Source organism: Natrix helvetica, assembly GCF_964273705.1.
Source record: "Natrix helvetica genome assembly, chromosome: 16".
Taxonomy (NCBI): Eukaryota; Metazoa; Chordata; class Lepidosauria; order Squamata; family Natricidae; genus Natrix; species Natrix helvetica.
Genome location: NC_138563.1, coordinates 11837220 through 11847219, shown reverse-complemented (window position 1 = coordinate 11847219; position 10000 = coordinate 11837220). Strand labels below are relative to the sequence as shown.

Here is a 10000-nt window from a genome sequence, read left to right as displayed (position 1 = left end):
CCCAGTAATAATGACGTGTAAGCTTTTTACAGGGTTCTGTTCCTTCCTTCCCCACCAGAGGGCGTTCTTGTCTATAAACTCACATGCTCTAAGTAAACGCTCCGATTCTCCGAGCCCATAAACCTCTTTACCCTATCTCAGTGGTTTTTTTTTGACCAAAGGAACACTTGTTTCATGAAAAAAATCACGAGGCACACCACCATTAGAAAATGTTAAAAAATTAAACTCTGTGCCTATATTGACTATATATAAAGTAATTCTCTTGAATAGGAATCAAATAAACACAAAGTCTTTTATAATTACTTTATTATGAAATAGTAAGTAAACAGTATGAAAAATTATAAAATACTTTATTCAGTGCGCAACCTGGGCAAAATTGGCTCTTAAGACTGCTGGACTTCAACTCCCAGAATTCTGAGAGTTGAAGTCCACCAGTCTTATTACTCCGTCTCCTCCTGCTCTGGTCCTCCTGTTTTTTTTTTTTTTTAAATCTTTCGAATTTTTCAATTTTTACCACAGCACACCAGGCAACATCTAGTGATTGAAAAACACTGCCCTATCTCATATCTAACAATAATAAAAAGTTATACTTAATGTTTTGTAAAAATCTCTTTTTTTTTCTCTTTCTATACATATTAAGCTTTTACTATAAAACAGACTATTTACTTATACGAGATAAGAATAATAATGTATTTAATGTATAAGAGTGACATGATTTAAATTGTTAGGTATGATTGTGGCTGGTGACTAATAATGATGATGTAATGAACAATGGATATAAATATAGATTGAAATATTTAATGACTACATGGATTGACAAATAATAATGGGAAATTAAATTTGGAGTTGAGGATGATTGGAAACTCTAAGCTTAATGGAAACTAGAAATGTCTTATATGAAGTAATGAGTTTCTTTTTTTCTTTGACTTAATCTTTATTTTTATCTGTGAGAGAATGGTGATATAATTTTATAAAGACTTATTGTTACCTGGTATATAATTATAGAGGTAAAGAAACAAGGGTTGTCACAAAAGAAAGAACACTAATGGTAACTTGAACGTGCAATGCTCAATTAAATATTTTACTATGTTTAATGCATAATTAGTGACCGTATCCTTAATTGTAAAAACCACCGCACAAAAACTTGTAACAAAACGACATGCTTGATGAAAATGTGTGTTTTTCCTTTTTTACTTCCCTGCTCTTGTGCTGTATGTGTTGTTTTGTCTTTTTTAAAGAAAAATAAATAAACGTTTATTTAAAAAAAAAAACCTCTTCCGATGCTTTCTATTATTTATTTATTTATTAATCCAATTTACAGGCCGCTCCCTCTCCACCAAGGGACTCGGGGCGGCGTAAAATTCGTTACACAACGAATAAATAACGAGGAGATGTCCAAAACGTTATACGATACATAATAAATAAATAATCAATTAGTTAAAAACAATATAATGCAATTAAAAACAATAAAAATACCCAAAGTCAAACATAGTTTAAAATTAAAAATTTCTACCTTTTTTTCTTTCTTGTTCTCTTAGCAGATAGCCTCCGTGTGTGTTCCGTGTTGTATATCTTCCTCTTAAAAAAAAAAAAAACCTTTGGGGGGGGCTTTAGACGCCAAAGTTTTTTCCGGCCCGCGTTTAAAAAACGGTTTTCTGAGTGAAATTTCTTGCTTAAAATTTCGTTCTTAAAAATGGCACTCTTTGCTTTTTAAAAAATAAGGCTATTTGCACCCAGAGGAGAGGACCAAAACTCATAACCCTGTGGCAAAAACAATGCGTCTTTTGGAAGCCAAAAGTTTTTGGCGCCAAAAAAATATTCCCTACGTAGTACCGAACCCGCAACCTTCGGAATGCAAAATGAACTTCTTCCCCTGTAGACCGCCCGGCCGCTACGTAAAGGTCCCCTCCGTAATGTCTCTTAAAGCAAAAATACGCACCCTGTAATGTGGAAAGAAATTTTTTTAAAGGGTTGCTGTTCCTTCTTTCGCCACGAGATGGCGCTGCTGTCTATGAAATCGCCTTCCATAACGGCAAACTGTTTTAACGCCCGAATTGAAAAACCGGTGAGGATTTTCGGCGTCAAATTTCTTGCTTAAAATTTTGTTCTTAAAAATCGTATTCTTTGCTATTTTAAAAATTAAACTTTTCACACACGGAGGAGAGGAGGAAAACTCCTCCCTCTGACATCGTAAAAATGCGTGCTTTGGAGCCGAAAGGTTTTCTGAGCCCCCCCAAAAAAATACCCTAAGTGGGATTGAACCCTCGACCTTCTGAATACAAAGCTGGTGTCTTCCCCGCCACGTCACCCTGTCGCTCCTTACCGTGACGCCGATAATGGCACTTAAAGCGACAAGGACTCTGTAATGTTGAAATTTAATTTTTTTAAAGGCTGCTGTTCCTTTACTTACATACGCTAAGTAAACGCTCCGATTCTCCCAGCCGATAAACCTCTTCCGATTCTTTCTACCTTTTTTTCTTTCTTCTTATATTAGCAGAAAGCCTGCGGGTCTTGTAACTCTTCCTCTTTTTAAAACAAAAACCTTTGGGGGGGAGGCCCGAATTTTAAAAACCGTGACGTTTTTCGGAGGGAAATTTCTTCCTTAAAATTTCGTTGTTAAAAATGACACTCTTTGCTTTTTTACAAATAAGGCTTTTTGCACCCGGGGGAGAGGAGCAAAACTCATGACGCTATGGTCTGAAAAATGAGTCATTTGGAAGCCAAAAGTTTTGCACTCCCAAAAAACATTTCCTACGTAGTATCGAACTCGCAACCTTCGGAATGCAAAATGAGCGTCTTCACCACTAGACCGCCAGGGCGCTACTTGATGGCTTCCTCCATAATGTCTCTTAAAGGAACAATCCGCACCCTGTAACTCAGTGCGCAGGTGAGCGGGCGGAAGGTGTGGTACGTCAGGTAGATGGAAGACGTCCGGGCCGCTACCAAAGCGCTGTGCGTGCTCTTGTAAAGCCTGGATCTGTCTGACAAAGAGACAAGCGTAAAAAAAGGAGGATGAGACTCTACAAATGACAAGGATGGCATCAACAGAGGATTGAAAGGAACGAGATCTTATTTACCAAGTAAAATCAGGACTGCAGCACCCAGGGCGAAGAAATGGGTGAAATGCAACTCGACCAGGATTTGGTACGCCAAGGGGATGCTTAAGCCACCGGCTGTGGCTGGTAGCAGCCGCAAAGCCCAGATGGGCACATTGGAGCTGTATTCTAGGATAGAATCGTGGAAAATCAGTACCAACCAAAAATACAGGCGTAGCAATAGCACTTAGCCTTATATGCCGCTCCACGGTGCTTAACAACACTCTCTAACCAGTTTACAGAGTGAGACTTTTGCCCCCAACGATCTGGTCCTCGTTTTACCGAGCTCGGAAGGATGGAAGGCAGAGTCAGCCTTGAGCCTGGTGAGATTCGACCTGCCAAATTGCAGGCAGATGACAGCCAGCAGAAGTAGACTGCAGCCCTCTGACCGTTTCGCCTTTAGCATTATAAAGGTAAAGATTCCCCTCACATATATGTGCTGGCTGTTCCCACCTCTAGGGGGCGATGCTTATGTCCGTTCCAAAGCCAAAGAGCCGGCGCTGTCCGAAGACGTCTCTGTGGTCATGTGGCCGGCATGACTCAACACCAAAGGTGCATGGAACCTTCCCACCAAACGTGATTCCTATTTTTCAACTTGCATTTCTTCACGTGCTTTCGAACTGCTAGGTTGGCAGAAGCTGGGAGCAGGGACAAGTCACGGGAGCTCACTCTGTTACGTGGCACTAGGGATTTGAGCCGCCAAACTGCCAACATTTATGATCAACGAGTTCAGCATCTTTGCCGCTGAGCCGCCGGGTCCCTAGCATTATAGTTTCCTTTATTTCCCCCCACGCTCTAGTTTGAAAACAGTTTAGCTGGAGGGTGAATCATAAACCGCTTTACCTGCTCCTATCCTGTTCCGCAGAAAATTTCCATGAAATCCCCCTAAATAACCTGAAAAAGAAAGAGAAAAATAAATTGTCCATGGTCAAAACTTAAATTAAAGATCTGACTGCATCCGTATTTTTTTCCAGCGATACATCGATTCCCGCCCCCTCCCCCTTCTCCATCTAGATACTACACACATATTGTAAACTTTGACAAACGCAGTAATCGGTTCAAATATTTTATTATTTGAATTGACATATAGCCCCGATGTTCCACTGCCGTGGATTTTGGGTGGCGCGCAACAAAAATAAAAAAAAATAGAAAATAGATAATACGTAAAACTGCACAAACGCTTCATAATAAAAATGTTTGAACCAAGGGTCCTAAAATATTAGAATACCTTAAACTCCTGCCCGGGAACAAAGCTGGATGCATAAATTATGAAATTCAGGTATTATGACTATCAAAAAAGGGGAAGAGGAAGATATCCCCGAAGGAAACAACAGGAGTTCCATTATATAAAACCCTTAATAAGGGCAGGAATGTCATGGCCTCGGGGCTCAAGTTTTGACTGCCGTATTTTTCGGAGTATAAGACGCACCTTTCTCCCTCAAAAAAGAGGCTGAAAATCTGACAGGGGACAGTACGCAAGATGTGAAGGAGGGACAGGCCGTGGCTCTGCCAGAAGACAGCAGGGAGGAAGCAATATTGAAAAGACTCGGGTCACAAAAATAAGTATATTTCAAACATCATTGCAATTGTTGATATAATGTAATTGTTGGAAGTGACATGAGATGATTGAATATATGGTTGATACAATGTAAAACAAAATGCTGTCAATGTTGATCTCTTACTTTTTGGTTTTTTCTTCTGTAAAAGTTGAGAGATTTGGGGGGATTTCTACCTTTCGCACGATGTAACTGTCAAAAATTTTTGTATACCTATTTACCCCTTCCCGTAAATGTTTGTAAGAACTAATAAAATTCTTAAAAAAAAAAAAAGAGGCTGAAAATACGGGTGTGTCTTATACACACCGAATACAGCATTTTTGGCCTCCTGAAACCCAGCCCCCTTCGCCAAAATGGCCGGGCGTAGGTTGTAGGTGGCCTAATATTACTCCAATTCCCGACAGTAGAGAGTAGGGAGAAGTGCCTTTATTTGTTATTGCGGGATGAATTATTTGAAAATTCCGAGCGCAATTATACCATCTGGGAGAAGGAGTTGCTGGCTATCAAGGCGGCGTTCGAAGCCTGGCGACATCACCTGGAGGGGGCCAGGCATCAGGTCGAAGTCCGGACAGACCATCGGAATCTGGAGTTTTTGACAACAGCGCGGAAGCTCAATCAACGCCAGATCCGGTGGTCTCTGTTTTTTGCCCGGTTCCACTTCAAGGTCACGTATATCCCCAGTGCCTTGAACCAGAGGGCGGATGCCCTGTCTAGAAAGCCGGAGTTCTCAGACCCTGCTGACTCACTGCCCCCCTGGACGGTCCTACCCGTCGAGTCCTTCGCTGCAATCCAGGAACCCGTGGATTTAAAGGAGGGTACCGGGTCGTCTTTTCCTCCTCTGGGTGCAAAAATATTTTTCAGCAAGAGCAGGGAAGCTCTATAAAATCACCTTTAAACTGCGCATGATTCGCTTCCCCGCTCTTGCTGAAAAATATTTTTTTTAAAGGGCTGCTGTTCCTTCATTCGCCATGGGACGGCGCTGTGCTCTATAAAGTGAGTGCGCATGCTTCGATTCCCTGCTCTGGCTGAAATATATTTTTTTTAAAGGGCTGCTGTTCATTCATTCGCCACGGGACGGCGCTGTGCTCTATAAAGTGAGTGCGCATGCTTCGATTCCCTGCTCTGGCTGAAATATTTTTTTTTAAAGGGCTGCTGTTCCTTCATGCGCCACGAGACGGCGCTGTGCTCTATAAAATCACCTGCAAACTGCGCATGATTCGCTTCCCCGCTCTTGCTGAAAAATATTTTTTTAAAGGACTGCTGTTCCTTCATTCGCCACGGGACGGCGCTGTGGTCTATAAAATCACCTGCAAACTGCGCATGATTCGCTTCCCCGCTCTTGCTGAAAAATATTTTTTTTTAAAGGGCTGCTGTTCATTCATTCGCCACGGGACGGCGCTGTGCTCTATAAAATCACCTGCAAACTGCGCATGATTCGCTTCCCCGCTCTTGCTGAAAAATATTTTTTTTAAAGGGCTGCTGTTCCTTAATTCGCCACGGGACGGCGCTGTGCTCTATAAAATCACCTTTAAACTGCGCCTGATTCGCTTCCCCGCTCTGGCTGAAAAATATTTTTTTTTAAGGGCTGCTGTTCATTCATTCGCCATGGGACGGCGCTGTGCTCTATAAAATCACCTTTAAACTGCGCATGATTCGCTTCCCCGCTCTGGCTGAAAAATATTTTTTTTAAAGGGCTGCTGTTCATTCATTCGCCACGGGACGGCGCTGTGCTCTACAAAGTCAGTGCGCATGCTTCGATTCCCTGCTCTGGCTGAAATATATTTTTTTTAAAGGGCTGCTGTTCCTTCATTCGCCACGGGACGGAGCTGTGCTCTATAAAATCACCTGCAAACTGCGCATGATTCGCTTCCCCGCTCTTGCTGAAAAATATTTTTTTTAAAGGACTGCTGTTCCTGTGGCAACCGTCCGGGTCCGTGATGTCACCTCCGGTCCTGTCTTCCTGCCTTCTGCACGGTAGAGGAGTAGAGCGGACTACATGTTCGCCTCCTTTCTCAACCCCCCTTATCATTGGTATGTCCCATCTCCGCCGCCTGAACACAGGCACGAAAGCGAGCGCATTCCTGGAAAAGGGGGAGAAGGGCGGTGAGAATTTAAGGCGGTTGAACCAAGCAGGCGAGCCAGAAGCAGAAGGGATCGGGTAAGTTTCTCGAAATAATCGGAAAGACAGTGAAAGCAAACCCCCGGGTATTAATATCGATAAGATTTATACACAAATATTTTTACCAGGCGTGCATAGCCAGCCGGAGTGTAAAAGAAGAACGGGTTGGTGCAAAAGATGGACACAGAGAGAATGAATTGCTGGAGAGAGTTTGCAACTTTGCAGGCTCCAATGCTGGTTTGTGGTGTTTTAACAGGCATTGTCGCACGATATAAGGATTGATGGGTATTTGGCGAACGCTGATGCTTCATATTGTGGTTGGTCGTTCAGTCAGCTAGATAGAACAGAACAGAATAGAATAACAGAGTTGGAAGGGACCTTGGAGGTCTTCTAGTCCAACCCCCTGCTTAGGCAGGAAACCCTACAACACTTCAGACAAATGAACCGTCCAATCTCTTTTTAAAAACTTCCAGTGTTGGAGCATTCAGAGCTTCTGGAGGCAAGTTTTTTCACTGATTAATTGTTCTCACTGTGAAATTTCTCCTTCGTTCTAAGTTGCTTCTCCCCTTGATGAGTTTCCACCAGTTGCTTCTTGTCCTGCCCTCAAGTGCTTTGGAGAATAGCTAGACTCCCTCTTCTTTGTGGCAACCCCTGAGATATTGGAAGGCTGCTATCATGTCTCCCCTGGTCCTTCTTTCTCTTAAGCTAGACATACCTAGTTCCTGCAACCGTTCTTCATACGTTTTAGCCTCCAGTCCCCTAATCCTCTTTGTTACTCTTCTCTGCACTCTTCCTAGAGTCTCCACATCTTTTTTACATCCGGCGACCAAAACTGGATGCCGTATTCCAAATTTGGCCTTACCAAAGCATTATAAAGTGGTATTAACACTTCACGTGATCTTGATTCTGTCCCTCTGTTGATGCAGCCTAGAACTGTGTTTAGACCGGATCTGGCATTAATGTCATCAGTTCTGAAAAGGAGTAGGGTTTGGGGGGAGAGGAGGAGGAGGAGGAGGAGGAGGGGAGGAGGACTGTGGGGTCCTTGGTGCTCTTTGAGCTTGTTTGTTTTCTTGCAGACGTTTCATGACCGAACCAGGTAATGTCAAAAGTGCTGAAAAGGAGTGGGAATGGAGGAAGGAGAAAAGGAGGAGTAAGAGAAGGATACACAATGCATCTGAATAGTAGGATTTGCATCAGTTTTGCAGCCAATGGAATATTCATAAACACACTTTCAATAATAACTGCTCCATCACCGAAAGCTTTTAAGAAGTGATGTGAGAGCTATGTGTTCAGAAGGGTCTTCTGCTTGAGCTGGAGGTTGGACTAGAAGACCTCCAAGGTCCCTTCCAACCTAATTACTCTGTATCTGTATCCATGTATCAAGGACCCAGGAAAGGCAGATGTTGTGGTTGTATGGGGTTAAAGGCATTGCATAGCTTTCTAATTTTGTTATCTTCTCCAGTTTTTTCTCTTCTGTTATCTCCCAAATACCGTCACTCTCCCCTGTTATTATTCTTATGGCTTGTTGCTCAATCAGCCAAATATTTAGATTGCATTTGGCATTTTGGGCCACCTATCCCTGTAGCTCAGGGTTAAACCGGGCTCCTTGCTGCCCTCTGCACTCGGTTGTTTCATTGCAGGCTTTTCATTACCCTACTAAGGTACATCACCAATGTTAGTGAGCGCGGGGATTTGCTCTCTTGTTTATATACAGTAGCTCGCCTTGCAGGTGTGGTTTTCTCCTTGGTAATTCCTCAATTAAGATACTATTGTTTGCTTGATAGTCTGGAGTTAATCCCTGCTTATCTAATTATGGGCAGCTAGAGGGGGGGTGTTGTCGTGTTTTTCTTTCCTTACGTTTTTATTTTTTCTTTTCAACGATGGCGAAAGATCTTTATCTCTCTTTGTCTGTGGATGGCTGACTGGTATGAATAACATAACTTTTCCAACAGTTTTGAGAGCGTGCCTGATTTTTATTTTTTCCGAATGGGACCGATTTTCCTTTTTTTTTTAGATGCTCCCAGGTTATTCTGTAAAATGCTAGGATTCTTAAAGCAGCCAATTGTCTTTTCGGTGGAAATAAATGTCAACCTGGTGGTTTTGACTGTGGTTGGATTGGTCAGCCGGCTGTGTGCTCTGTCCTATCCCAGAGCTGTAGTGTAAGCAAACATATTCCTGGAACCTAGACGATACGGCATTAAGTAGAAAAGGGACAGAAGAGTGGGGGGAAAGTACAAAAGAAAATAATAGCATATAAGTATACATTCAAAAGTAAAATACAAAGCGGGGGGGGGACGGGACATAATCAGGATAGATTTGAGAAGGAAAGGGAACCAGGAACGATACCAAGTTATTTTTGGCTTTGCAGAAATGCCACCCCAAGAAAATTAAAATTAAGAGCTGGAAGAGATACCTACAACAACCGAAAAAGAAAGGAAGAGAGGAGGAGAGGAGAGGAGGAAAGGAAGGAAGATAGAGGTGAGAGGAAGATGGAAGGAAGAGAGAGAGAAGGGTAGGAAGGGAGAAGCAGGGGAGTGGTAAGAGAAGAAGGAATGGAAAGGAGAGGAGGAAGGAAGGAAGTAGAGAAGGCAGGTAGGGAGAAAAGAAAGGATTGAGTTTCCGAGAGTAATAGGCGCAAGGGAAAAGGGTGCCATCAGGGGCGTGAGCCTGCAATAACACCGCCCCCACCGCGATGTCGGACGCATCCGCCTCGACTACAAAGGGGCGATGGGGATCAGGGTGTTTCAAGATCGGCTCCTTTGTAAAAGCACGCTTCAAGGCCACGAACGCTTGTTGTTCCGTGGACCCCCAGTGAAACAGCACTTTCTTTTGCAGGAGCCGAGTGAGGGGCGCGGTCAAGAAAGCAAAGCCGGGGATGAAGGACCGGTAGTAGTTGGCAAACCTGAGGAGTCTCTGAACGTCTTTCATCCGTCGAGGAGATTGCCAACTTCGTAACGCCTCCACCTTGCCTGGCTCCATCGCAATTCCTTCAGGGGATATACGGTGCCCCAGGAACTCGATGGTGGTCTGCCAGAACTGACACTTCTCCAGCTTGGCAAATAAGCGATGCTTTCGAAGGCGCTGCAAGACCTGACGCAAGTGCTGTTGATGATCCTTCCGAGACGTAGAGTAGATCAAGATGTCGTCCAGGTAGATGACGACAAACTGATCCAAAAGGTCCCGAAAGATATCGTTCATAAAATGTTGGAAGACAGCTGGGGCATTGGTCA

General features: G+C 43.3%; 1 long non-coding RNA gene across 1 annotated transcript; it reads right to left on the bottom strand.

Annotated features, from left to right (window-relative positions):
* Positions 1-2882: 2882 nt before the first annotated feature.
* On the bottom strand, positions 2883-4579 carry LOC309400069. Its single transcript, XR_014176601.1, has 3 exons — positions 3939-4579; positions 3078-3224; positions 2883-2981 (listed from the first exon to the last, which is right to left on the bottom strand). It is a non-coding gene; the product is annotated as an uncharacterized lncRNA (long non-coding RNA).
* Between the last annotated feature and the right edge of the window lie 5421 nt (positions 4580-10000).